Source organism: Sus scrofa, chromosome 15 (assembly GCF_000003025.6).
Source record: "Sus scrofa isolate TJ Tabasco breed Duroc chromosome 15, Sscrofa11.1, whole genome shotgun sequence".
NCBI lineage: Eukaryota > Metazoa > Chordata > Mammalia > Artiodactyla > Suidae > Sus > Sus scrofa.
Window position 1 is genome coordinate 113,478,864 of NC_010457.5, and position 12,489 is coordinate 113,491,352.

At 36.9% G+C, this 12,489-nt stretch overlaps 1 long non-coding RNA gene across 3 annotated transcripts in view; it reads left to right on the forward strand.

Annotated features, from left to right (window-relative positions):
• Positions 1 to 12,489, forward strand: part of LOC106506349 — a 333,193-nt gene that overhangs the window by 103,501 nt on the left and 217,203 nt on the right. Inside the window, exon 3 of one of the 3 annotated variants that reach the window (XR_002339160.1) lies at positions 335 to 4,030. The exons of the other annotated variants lie outside the window; for them this stretch is intronic. This is a non-coding gene — a long non-coding RNA (uncharacterized LOC106506349). Of the gene's footprint in view, positions 1 to 334; positions 4,031 to 12,489 lie in introns of those variants that run through there. 3 annotated transcript variants of the gene reach the window in all.

Consider the following 12,489-nt stretch of genomic DNA (forward strand, 5'->3'; position numbering starts at 1 on the left):
AAATAGTTCCAATTTATATTTGAGAAAGAATTACTCTGGCAGCTATATGGAGCACAAATTGAATGGGTACATGTTATAAACCTGAGAAGTAAAACAGACGGCTTGTAGGAAAGTGGTAAATTTTTAGCAGTATTTTTTTGTTTTGGCAATTGTGCCCTCAGACCCATTGTTCATCTTTTTCCTTTTCCATTCTGCACTTCAGACTGTGTTTCTGTGCTGTATGTGGCTTGCAGACATAAGACACTAGTTGGAGTTTGGAAGAAAGAACATTTCTGCAGGTGTAGCATTTTGCCCGTGGCTTAACTGACTCCAGATTGGCTTGTTTTGGTTACAGATTCTGCCAGATGCTCCAAGGCTCCAGTCCCTTGTAACACCATATCATCCCTTGGCTCTTTTGCTAACCTTTGGGTTGCATCACCAGTTTCTATTTAGATTTTCAGCTCTAACAGGAGGGAAAAAAATCAAGAATGTTGCCCAGATTTCAGCTTTAATTGGGCACATAGATTAGAAAATAGGTACAGATTTGAAAGAGATGGGTCAGTAATTTATTTTTGGACATGCTCTTCTCGATACATTCAAATGCAAACATCTAAGAGGTCTAGAATTCACAGCAGATTCTAAGTTACAAATCTCTAGATTATTAGTGATGGTGCTTATAGTCATAGATACGGATAGATTATCCAGGGGAAAATGTAGAGAGATAAAAGAAAGGGGATTTGGACAGAATCTTAAAGAATGTGAAGTTGGCTGGTGAAGAAAGAACCTGCAAAAGATGTTAGCAAAGAGCTGAGAATTTCCTGGATTGAGTTTAGTGAAACCAGTAGAATATATAGAATATCTCTACCATGTATCTCTCCTATTTTATAAATTACATTGCCAAATAAAACATCAACCCAAAACCGGTAAAATTAGCTGTGGGCACTGAGCAATAGGAGAAAAAAAAAGACAAGAATCTTTGCAAATGATTAATTCCATCTTAAGTAAAATACTTGGCAGTCTTGGTTTAGATGCCCATTTTGATTTTGAGTTACTTGCTCTGTGATTGTGGCAGGACTGCAGCCTGTATCTGGGTAGGCTTGGGGTTGAAAAGCCCAACCTAGTCTAGCAGGTCAGTGCAGCTGAAATCCAGTCCATTCTCCTGTAGGCAAACTGTGAACCCTGGTTCAGAGCTATTTCTGCTAGAGGAAAGGAGGCTTTTTGTAAACCTCTACCTTTGTGGAAAAAAAGCTTCTCCAATACATACAGAAGTACTTGTGCATTAGCAGTGGCTTTGGGACAGGAGAGTATAGGGCTGTGCTACCCACCTCAATTTTAGGCTAAACCACCTATGATGTCAAGTCTTAGGCAAAATCTAGGCCACATTGCTGAAATTTTGAGAGTTGCTTTTCTCAAGATACAATCCCTTCACTATCAGTATCAGAATCACCCAAGAAGGCACTTTCTAGGATCCCACACTGAAACTCAAGAATTCACATCTGTGGGAATAGGATACAGCACTTCAGGCTTTCGGAGGCATATCAAGGGCATTGTTATGCACAACAGAGAACAAACAACTGCCAGAGGAATACCTGCAATACAGACCTAATTTGGGAAACATCTGCTTGACTCTGGTCTTGACTTGACGATCTTATTTCTGAGGACTGAAAAAAAATCACACATCACATTGATATTGGACCTTTAGTGAGGGTGGAGGTGGATACAAACCTGTAACTTAAATCACTCCTTTATGCTCCTCTTACCCTGTAAAATTCTCCTGAAAGTATCCAGAGAATGGCTATGAAGATGCACTGATTACACCCATACACAGGTGAATGTAATGTATGATATTTAAGCACATTTTCTAGTAAAATATTCAAAAGACTATTCATCTTTGAATGATCCCACTCTTAATGCTTTCCTCCTGGCCACTTCCACCCCCTACCATCCTGTACTTTGTCATGAAAGTCGTCATCTTAGAACAGCCGGACGGACCAACCACACCCCTGCTGCTCTTCTCCATTCCACCTATGGCATCCTGTGATCTCTAGGGTCCCGAATCCAGTCTCCCTTCATTTTCCACTTGTGTGTTTACTTTCATTTTTTTATTTATTCCATCGAAGGTATTCAACACTAGAGTATAAACCTCTTCTCCCTTGTCAACTGAAGATCCAGTGCCCATCTTGGCATGGGCAATCAATGCATATTTGCTGGATGAAGACACTGAAAAAAAAAAGGACCTCAGGGGGAAGAATTTAGGGTTGGGGAATTTACCTGTCCCCTTTTAACTGTGCTTGTGAATTGCTGATCCTTAATTAGAGATATGCCATAAAGTAAGTTTGTTTCAATGAAAGTCTTGGGCATCTTTCAGAAATCACTTCTCTGTCAAGTGTTTCCAGTTGAAGAATTCAGAAACTAGAGCCATAGAAATTGCTGTGATGAGTGCCTTTCCCAATACTTTATTAATTTGTAATGAGAACACATGAAAGCAACCCTGATGTTTGCTCAGTTTCTCTAAACTCCTCAAGCGTACTCCTCCTGCCTTCCTAAAAAAGATGCATGTCTGGAGGGAGGTGAAACAGCCATTAATCCTGGAAGGTATTTGTCCTCCTTTCTTTTGACATTTTATTGCCCTTTAGCTCATTTGTGAAAGATATCAAAGCTGAAGCAGACTAGGGAATAAAAGGCCTTTTCATTAAAATGGCCAATCTGCATAGATCTCTTTGTTCTTCCCTGTGGAAAGACTTTTGATCAGTACATGAGGAGAGACTTTATGAGAAAAGAAAGTTAGGACAATTTTATGTCAATAGATAGAATATCAGAGCAAAATACACAGATTCTACTTAGGAAGATAAAATTATTTTCAAGCCGTAATTATGAAGTTATTCCTAGCTGAAAGTAGAGCAATGAAAAAAGGACTATGTTTACTAGCAGTGTGGTTGCTTACTTTAGAACATAGGTTAAGACAAAGACAGAGATTCTCAAGGGGCATCCTATTGCTGTCTGGAGGGAAATGCATCACTTACAGGGCCTTAGCCTCAGTTAGAGTACTTTGGCCATTATTTGTTTTTAACTTCCACTCTGTAGGGTAGGGGAAAAAATAAATGCTCTTTTTCCCCCATCAGCTTTTTGATCTCTGCTTTTAGCAATGCTCCTTTCTGATAGGGAACTTGGTAAATTGTACACGTAAAAGACCTGTGTTTATGAAACATGGAACAGGGTTTGAGATAATTGAGTGTTTTTTAAACATAAGACATTTGTGATAATAATCTGCTAATTATTAAGTATTTTTGTTTATATTGGGATGTATTTCTATGGATTTTGAATTGAATTTCTTGTAGCATTCTTTGATTAATTCAAATAGGTAAAATTACAAATGTACAAAAATATGAAAAAGGGAACAAAATCATGACTTGCAGTGGCTTGAACCAGGAATGAAAATGTTAATATTTTAGCAAATTTCCTTGTACTGCTGTACAGAGATGTGTAGTACAATTGGACATATATATGTATATTCATTTATATATTAAGCCCAATTGTCTGACTACTTCTAGCACACGAATATAAATGAAGTTACTTTCATATCCTCAATAAATAACAATCAGCACCTAGTATGTGCAGAGCACTCTTAGTCACAAGGAATTTAACAATAAAACAAAACCAAACCCAAATCTCTGCCTTCTGAGAGTTCATTCGTGGATTCAACCAACTGGGAATATAAAATATTTAGAAAAAAATCCAGAAAGTTCTAAAAATCAAAATTTGAATTCGCCGCTTCCTGGCAATAACTTACATAGCATTTACATTGTACTAGGCATTATATGTCATCTAGAGATGATTTAAAGTACACAGGAGGATATGCATAGGTTATATGCTAATACCATGCATTTCATACAAAGGACTTGAGTATCAAAAGATATTGAGTCCTGAACCCAATCCCCTGTGGATGGCTACTATACTTCTTCAGTTCCAGTTTCTTCTTTACACTCCTTTGAGTGCAGATTTTGAACTTCGGATCTGGGCCCATTCTGGCTTCCCAGAGCCAGACCCTGCATATAGCTGTCTGGGGCAGCCCCAGGGTTGGGCATCCCAAGAAGGCTAGTGATCTGATGCCAGGTGATCATTTCTGAGTATCTTTAATTATGTAGAGAAGAGGCTGAGCACTGCTAGGGAAGGTGACTGTACGTGCTGTTCCAAGTGTTTTAGTGCTGGCTCTAGAAGTTCACACCTCTGTACCCAAATTACCTATAATATCATCTTTAAAAGGTAGCTTAGCATTCCATTGCTACACAAGTTTCTTGTGGGTTTTAAATTCAAAACTAGTGACTTATCAAAATATTACTTTCTACCTAAAAGAGTTCTGATTAATTGTATTTTTCTCTATCTCATTACATGTGATGTGATATTTTAGCTGCCTTTTTAGATTGGAAACCTGAAGGACTGCCTAAAATCCCATCTCTTTATCTCTTTGACTCTTCTGCTAAATATGACTGGCCTTGAGAAAGGGAGCCTCTCTGGCCCAAGAGTTGGACAGACCCTTTACTGAATTTCTACGGCACTGTAGTGACTTGATACATAAAAAAATCTCCATGTAGGTTCAAGAATACATGTCTGGAGTTCCCGACGTGGCGCAGTGGTTAACGAATCCGACTAGGAACCATGAGGTTGCGGGTTCGGTCCCTGCCCTTGCTCAGTGGGTTAATGATCCGGGGTTGCCGTGAGCTGTGGTGTAGGTTGCAGATGCGGCTCGGATCCTGCGTTGCTGTGGCTCTGGCGTAGGCCAGTGGCTACAGCTCCAATTCGACCCCTAGCCTGGGAACCTCCATATGCCGCAGAAGCGGCCCAAAGAAATAGCAAAAAGACAAAAAAAAAAAAAAAAAAAAAAGAATACATGTCAGTAGAATAATTTATTATGTCCTATTACATTTGGCTACCCTTGGCGTCTACAGACTTAAGACAAAGAATACCTAGGTCAGATGCCTCCCTGCCTAGTTCCTGTTGGCCACTCCCCCTGAATGTCTGTCCAAAGCCCAGAAATCTCTCAGAAAACAGGAATTTTTTTTTCTCACTGCCCAAGGTTTATCTTTACAACTTTAAATTTATGTAGGATTTGTCATATTCTAAAATGATCTATAAATAGGGTAAGTAAAACTCCTTTTTAGCAGTTCCCATGTGGTACCACAGGTTAAGGATCCAGTGTTGTAACTGCAGAGGCTTGGGTTGCTGCTGTGGCCCAGATTTGATTCCTAGCCCAGGAATTTCCACATGCTGAGGGAGCAGCCAAGCCAAACAAAACAAAAACCCTCTTTAAGGGGAACTTCTCTTGTACATGTGGTTGGATCTTAGTTCTCTGAACAGATAGGACAAGCAAAAGACTCTACCTAACACTTGTATGTGTTAAGATATCTAGTTTTAGATAAAAGCTGAATATTTATAGGGCCCAGCACCTAGTGTAATTTTTTTTTAGTTAGATTTATCTTTAGCATGGCATAGTTATTCTTGCATATCTTTATATATTTGCTCTGGTTTTCAAAATCCCCATTCCAACTTTTTTTTATGAGTAACTTTAAACAAAGATATGTGCAATATTCCCATACACACACACACACACACACACACACACACACACACACTCATTCCAGGAGAATAAACAGAATACCCAGGCACTGAGTATTCAAAATCTTTAAACAGCAAAGAACATTTTTTACCAAGGAGGCAAGAAAAGCAGTTAAAGACAAAGCTGCTAAAAAAATGTACATGATTTGCAATACATTCTCAGCATAAATATTACCATTCACAGTCAGGTAAATATTGTCTTCCCACATTTCTTCAGGGTAATGACTGGAGACTTGTTTAACATTCATGAAACTAAAGTGCTCATTCAAGTGGATTTCCTAGAAAAAAAATAACATTGCATTTTCAAAAAATATTAAGGTTTTTATTAAAGATGCATTTCATTTTATCACAGACACATGTATATTTTTACAACATTAACATTATACTCTACATTAAATTTTTCACTTAATCTTATGCATATTTTCCTATGTCATTACCAATTTTTGAAAACTTTTTTTGTGACTGCATCTGTAATATGGATGTACAACAACGTATTTTTATCACATTTCTTTTGTTTAAAGGAAACCCATTTAATGTCCATATTTTTCTATTACAAACAACATTGGAATGTTTACCTGCACACATTTGCTTGCTTCACTGATATTTCCTCTAGATATGTTCTTAAGGTCGAAATTATAGGATCTTATGGGAATAGATACCCTCTCCCATAAAAGGGGGACCCACTCCCATAAGAAGTCAGAAAAACAGGTCCCAATTCCACTGGCCCTACTACACGGGAGTGACTCATTTTCTGCAGAACTGATGAGGCTAATACCTTATGATCGTTGTTGCTAATTAATGTTTATCAAGTCTGCTATGCCTTTTCCATGCTTAGATTAAAGGCAACTCAGTAATATCTTAAATTTTCTTGCTTAAAGTCTCTTATTAGGAAAGAGGTATTTACTTTAAATAACTGCTATTTATTAAAAGCATAGTTAATTATTCATGTATATGTAATCACAATGACGATCCTCATTTTCAAGCATAATGAAAAGTGAGTATGAACATCAAACTCTTCAAAGGATAACATGTAATTGTCCATGGCTAAATACAGGTCTCAGAAAGTATAAGCAGATTCTGCCAGAGGTCTGCAGCTGCTACATATAGACAGCTATTGAAAGGGTGAAATCTCCAGGAACCACCTTCTTTTGGCTCTGAAAAGGAGTATTAGCATCAGATGACATGAGGTCTCTGCTCTAGGAGGAGGGACTCCAGCTCCACTGTGCTAGCAGTTGTAATACATTTCTGATGCAATGTCATTCCGTGCTGACTAGCGTGTTGCTGATCACTCACATTTGGGAATGGAATCTGATTAGGCCTCCTGAGTTTTGCTCCTCTTCCTATTTCCAATCTTTCTCTTTCCTTAGTCATCTCTGTTCTTTGTTGTCACCGAATTTCATTTCAGTCTGTAGTCAAATTGATGGCTTCTCTCAAGTTTCATTAAGATTTTGATTACTTTGAGTTCTTTAACCAAGGGCTATGTTTGCCCTTCCTAAGATGTTTACACCTTTGATTGAGTACATAAACATTCATAAATGCATGTAATCTTATAGTCACTCTATGTCTGTCACCAGTTAGAGAACTCTTTGTCAGTGTATGATTTTCATTTCATCTCTGAATACTTGCTCCTTTGATGGGTTAACTAGTGACCAGAGGAAAACTGTTTCAACCTTTGGAAAATACACTTAAGTAGGTGGAGTCTCTCTGTCTCTACCTCCGCATCCCTGTCTATCTCTATTTACCTGTCTGTTTCTCTCTAGTATAGATATATAGACAGCTAGGTAAGATGATAGATATCATTAAGTACAGAGGGCCATATACATTGCAAAATGCTAAGTATATAGGAGTTCCTTCTGTATTTAAAAATGTTTACATTTTTAATTTAGTAATGGAAATTTTTACATTTTAGTTTAGATATGAAAATTAACACCCCTAAAATGGCATTTCTCTGAATGAATGGTTAAGTGAAGATTTTTATAGACCACAAAACTCCATGTAAGTCATTGTCTTTATGTGTTTAAACACAGATCATCTAGGTCAAATTGCAGGTTACATTAACACATTTCCTGTGCTTGCCTTTGGCTAAGTGAGTATAAATACACAGTTAAAATATTCCCTGCCTACCCAAGGGGTGCTGATTAAGGTGAACAATGAGGAATTCTCACCATTATGCTAAACTGTGGGGCTGGGCATGGTCTCTTGGGCTATTAGGGGACACCATTTTCCTTGTACAACAAATGACAATACAGTTTCATCCTCACAACATAAGTATGACACATTTTTGTAGTGTTAGACACACATAGGCTACACCATTATATTAGTGTTAAGAGCTGGAGTTTTGGAGAGTTTTATGCATTTTCGAGATACCACTTAAACACATTCGATAGTACAGTCTTTGAGTGATGGTTGTGGATCTGAGAGAAATAATAACTAAGCACCAGCAACTAGTCAACGGTCTTCCATACAATTCATCGAACAAACACCTCTCCTCCTCTCTCTCTCTTTTTTTTTATTTTTTATTTTTTTTATTTTTTTAGGGGTGCACCCGCAGTATATGGAGGTTACCAGGCTAGGAGTCAAATTGAGCTGTAGCCGCTGGCCTATGCCACAGCCACAGCAATGCCAGATTTCAGCCACAGCTGTGATCTACACCACAGCTCATGGCAACACCAGATCCTTAACCCACTGAGCGAGGCCAGGGATAGAACCTGCATCCTCATGGATGCTAGTCAGATTCGTTTCCACTGCACCATGATGAGAACTCTCAACAAATACCTCTTAAGCATCTACCTCTTGGCAGTCATTATTTTAGGTTTTGGGGACACATCATAAAACCAACACAATTTCTTATGCTTATGGAACTATTGTATTCAAAACCATTTTTTACTAAATGTTATACAGCTAAAGGTATAGTTTACTATTTATTTGAAAATATGATTCTGGATCTTATAAATATTATAAAGTAAATAAGTTATAGGAAAAATATTTGAGATAAAAGGCACAGCACATGACATAATCTACCATGTTACACATAACCAATGGAAATTGCAAAAATGGCAAAACTATTGTTAGTGTTGTCTTTTTAAGGCTATATTAAGAATTCAAATATCCTGTGAATACAGGTCTTTAGACTTATCCAAGAGCACGGAGAATGTTGGCTTTTTGTCAGGGATGTTCCATTCCAGGTTTTTAAGAGTCAACACGATTCCTTTTACTATGAGGGAATTGTCAGGTGATTTTCATGACATCATATTGTTTATTCTGCTACTAAGCCAAAGACCATCATTGTTAATGTGACAGGTGTGTTAGTCTGCTTTGCTTTGATTGTACAGAATGATCCCCTTGGGCAGTGGAAATCATGCCAAATATTCACACACATATACCCACACATCCAAGATAGAGTTAAATTAAAATGAAAGATGATGAAATTTATAAACAAAAATATCTTTCCATTTTGAAGAATATATATTTTTTTAGTGTAGGAAAAGACTTATGCTATGTGAATGTATCCTATTATCAAAAAAAAAAAATCTATTGACTGAATTCAAACCTAACAGAAACAATGGATAGGCTAAGTCACAAAAGAATACTACTAAAGCAAAACATGACATTTGTTTATGAAAACTTATGATTTAAATGGAAACTGTAATTTTTAATTAAAATAATTGGTTTAAAATGGTTTATTCAAGATTCTAATTTAGAAATACACTGTTTTTCTCTTTACCTTCATTCATTGATTAGCTGACTTTAGCAGCAGTGAAACATATTAGTTTGCATAATTTTGTTTCAAGAAATAATTTAGTTTATTTAGTTTATTATTTCTTTCAAAAAGAACAAATCTTTCCTTCAAAAAAATTGTGGCTATAAATGCACGTCTTTTTTATTTCCTAATTCTCCACAGAGCCTTTTCTAAAAAAACAAATTAAGAATATAATTATTGGGAGTTCCGTCATGGCTCAGTGGTTAACGAATCTGACTAGGAACCATGAGGTGGCGCGTTCAATCTCTGGCCTCACTCAGTGGGTTAAGGATCCGACGTTGCTGTGAGCTGTGGCATAGGTCGCAGACGCGGCTCTGATCCCACATTACTGTGGTTTTGGGGAAGGCCGGCGGCTACAGCTCCGATTAACCCCTAGCATGGGAACATCCATATCCCATAGATGTGGCCATAGAAAAGACAATATATATATAAAACTATTAAGAACATGTAAATTTCCTCAAGTTACTTCAAAATCTGTGGAAGTGATTTAGGTTTAAAAAAAAAAAAAAACATTCTGTTGCTTTTTCAGGTATATAATACTCAAAATCTTCTGCCTTTGCATAAAGGCTTTAGAGAACTAAATAATTTTGACTATGTCTTTAACTTTTTGATCCATAATACCCAGTATTGTGTCTTACATCCCCTAACTTTCCTCTTCATCTCTGAAGCAAGATGTTTTCTCTTGGGTTGAAAGTTCTTAAACTTTTTATATTAAATCCCTGTATCTTACCAGCTTTCCTGACTTTAAACCTGCTTTTGTGTGTGGATTGCCTGATTGCCTCTACTATTCTTGCTCACTTGGTATCCCCCATTCTCTTCAAAGAGTCTTTTATATCCCAGTTCTATATCTATCTGAAATATTCTGTCATTTTCCTTCCTACCCTGCCCACACCCGAAGATCATTATTATGTCAACTATTTTTATGCCAGTAGTCTCCACTCCTTAGTCTATTTGACCACATCTTTGATGAGTCTTACTTGTGTCTCAGCTCACTCTCATGTCTGTCAGCTGGCCTCAGGTCTGCTTTCAAGTGTACTCACCTGGGCCTCTTCACAGGGCTGCCTCATGACATGGCAGCTGGCTTCCCCAAAGTAAGCATTCCAAAAAGAATGAAAGAGCCCTTGCAAGACATAAGCCGAAGACTTTTTGTATAACCTATTCTTGGAAGTGACATACATTACTTCTTCTATTTTCTATTCATTAGCAGAAAATCAAGGAGAAGTGATTGTATAAAGACATAAATACAAAAGAGGATCACAGGGGGCCAACTTAGAGTCTCACTACCACAGGGGGATAAAAGAATAATGCTGAAAAATTGACCCAACTAAAAGAAGAAAAGATAAAGTAAAATAAAAAGAAAACACAAAGTGAGACAGTAGAAATAAGTCCAATATATCAGTAACCACAATAAAATAAGCATGAAAGTGAACTACTAAATATAGATATTATTGTCATGCTACATTCAAAATACAAATGACACATATAAGGAGAAAAATAGTTGTAAAAGAAGAGCTATAACTTTTTATTTTCAAATAAAAATTGAAATCCATGAAATTCACATGTAAGAAGAAATAGGCAGAACAGACACAGTAATTTTGATGAATAACATGGGAAGAGCTTGATCTGCCAGATATCTAGACTTACCAGAGAACTATAATATTTAAAATGGTGAAATTAACAAAAATACACTAATAGCACAAAATAAAGGATCTGCAAAGAGACCCATACATATAAGATGATCTTATATATAACATAGCTGGCATTACAAAAAAACGGGCAATAATAAATTGCTTTATGTAGTGATAGGAAAATAGAAAAATAAAATAAAATCATGTCTTTCTCACATCACAAACCAACAAGATTTTCAAGTAGATTGAGATCCTAAATGTGTACAACTAAATCTAATGTAAGACCTCTAAATAAGACAGGATTTCTTTTCTTTTTTTTTTTCCAGGGCTGCACTTGCAGCATCTAGAGGTTCCTAGGCCCGGGGTCCAATCAGAGCTGTAGCTGCCAGCCTACACCACAGCCACAGCAATGCGGGATTCGAGATGCTTCTGCAACCTGCACCGCAGTTCATGGCAACACCGGATCCTTAACCCACTGTGCGAGGCCAGGGATCGAACCCACCACCTCATCGTTCCTAGTTGGATTCGTTTCTGCTGCGCCACGATGGGAACTCCCTGGATTTCTTAAATAAGATAAAAAAAAATTGCAAACAATAAAGAAAATACATAAATACTTGATCATATTTTTTATATATGCTCTAAAAGATACCATAAAGACTAGAAGAAATAAACCTTGGAATCAGTAATTTTTGCAACACAGTAACAAAATATTAGTTGTAAAAATTTCCTATAAATCAAGAAAACAGCAGAAAGCAAAGAACACAAAATATCTAATAATTTTCAAAGGAGGAAGCGTGATAGGTACATAGGCCTATACCCTGGCAATCATGAAAATGAAACTTAAATTAGAAATATTATTGTGTCTATTAAATTGGCAAAGCTTTGACGCAGATATGGAAATCCACTAACATATGTAATGCAGTTGGTGAAAATAGAAAATACCATTTTGGAGAATAAATTAACAATAGCTAATAAATGTGAAGATGCTTTTACCATACCACCATCAAATTCTACTTCTTGGTGTACAGTCAGCCCTCTATATCCATAAGTTCTGCATCAGTGGCTTTAACCAACCGCAGATTGAAAATGCTCCAAAAAAAAAAAAAAAATTCCAGAAAGTTCCATGAAGCAAAACTTGAATTTTCCATACATTGGCAGCTATTTACATATCATTTACATAGTATTAGTGTTCTACTCATTCTAGAAATGATTTAAAGTATACAGAAGGTTCTGTATAGGTTATATGCAAATACTATGGCATTTTATATAAGGGACTTGAGCATCTGTGGCCTTTGGTATTCAAAAGGGTCCTGGAACAAATCCCTTACCCATAAACAACTTTATAAGTAGGAGAAAATGCATAAGAACTTGTGCATATGGAGATTCAAGAATGTTGAGGCTGTTTAATAGAGAATGGAGGTGGGCAGTTAAGAATCGATAGAAATGAGGCGGTTCATGTTGTTCAGTGGTTAACGATTGCATGAGTGTGGTTGCAGACGGGGATCTGGT